Consider the following 1,634-nt stretch of genomic DNA (forward strand, 5'->3'; position numbering starts at 1 on the left):
TCCAATGTCAAAAAAGTGTTCTTATTTTAGATTTGTACCACAGTAAGAGCCAAGATTTTAAGCTCCACTAAAAACAAAACAAAACAAAACAAAACAAACAAACAAACAAAAGACTTTATTTATGTTCATTAAAAAAACTAATAGTGATATATTATTTTAAAATATCATACAGTTAATATATTTGGAGTTATTTAAAATTTATATTGAGAAAAACATATGTGTTTTCAGTGTTGCTGTAGACAAGCATCTACATAAGATTGTTCAATTGATTGCTTTATATCAAACAACTTTTTTTGTGTGTGGTTTTTCGAGACAGGGTTTCTCTGTATAGCCCTGGCTGTCCTGGAACTCACTTTGTAGACCAGGCTGGTCTCAAACTCAGAAATCCACCTGCTTCTGCTTCCCAAGTGCTGGAATTAAAGGCGTGCGCCACCACCACCCGGCCAAACAACTTTTATAATACTCATTTTTATTGTTATATTTTATAAACTTTAAAGAATACGATAAAAATGAAATGTATTGCAGGTATTGAAGAGGGTCTCTGGGAGGAGTTGAGGTACAAAAGGGGAAGAAGAATGTGATGTAAGTCTATTTACTCAACATATGTTTTTAAATGTTAACAAATGCAGATAAATTGAAATTATGTATCTTTCCTTATCATAATGAAATAAAGATTAAATAAAAAAAAAAAGAAAATGAAAGAAAAAGAAAAAAGAAAGTGTGGTGGTTTCAATACGGATGGCCTCATAGGCTCATGTGTTTCAGTGCTTGGTCGCTAGGGAGTGGCACTATATTAAGAGGCATATTCTTGTTGTGGTAGATGTGGCCCTTGTTTGAGGAACTGGGTCGGCTGGGTTAGGCTTTGAGGTTTCAGAAGCTCAAGCCAGGCCCAGTGTCTCTGTCTTCCCAAAGCCTGCAGATCCAGATGTAGAACCCTCAGCTACTCTCCGGAGCCATGTCTGTCTCTAGGTCACCGTGCTCCTTGACATGCTGACAATGGACTAAACCTCTGAACTCTGAACTCTAAGCCAGCCCCAATTAAATGGTTTCCTTTATAAGAGTTGCTGTGGTCATGGTGTCTCTTCACAGCAGTAAAAACCCAAACTAAGACTGAATAAAAAGGATAGGCTAACAAACGCATGCACATTGGTCATTTAGTACGTAAGTAGAATATGAAGGAGATGGATGAGGGCTGGAGAGATAGCAGTGGTCAAGAGCACTGAATGCTCTTCCGAAGGTCCTGAGTTCAAATCCCAGCAACCACATGGTGGCTCACAACCATCCGTAATGAGATCTGATGCCCTCTTCTGGTGTGTCTGAAGATAGCTACAGTGTACTTAGATATAATAATAAATAAATCTTTTTTTTTTTTTTTAAAGAGAGAGACAAGGAGATGGATAGGAAGAAGGAGAGAGATGGGAGATGGGGAAGAAGGAAAGAGAAGGAGGAGGAGGAGGAGGAGGAGGAGGAGAAAGAGAAGGTGAGAACAAGTAGTACTATCATACTATACCATACTATACCACACCACACCACACCACACCACACCACACCACACCACACCATACCATACTATACTATACTATACTATACTGTCATGGGGCAAATGAAAGATAAAACTCCAAAAATGACCAAGA

This window comes from Mus pahari, chromosome 3 (assembly GCF_900095145.1).
Source record: "Mus pahari chromosome 3, PAHARI_EIJ_v1.1, whole genome shotgun sequence".
NCBI classification, from domain to species: Eukaryota; Metazoa; Chordata; class Mammalia; order Rodentia; family Muridae; genus Mus; species Mus pahari.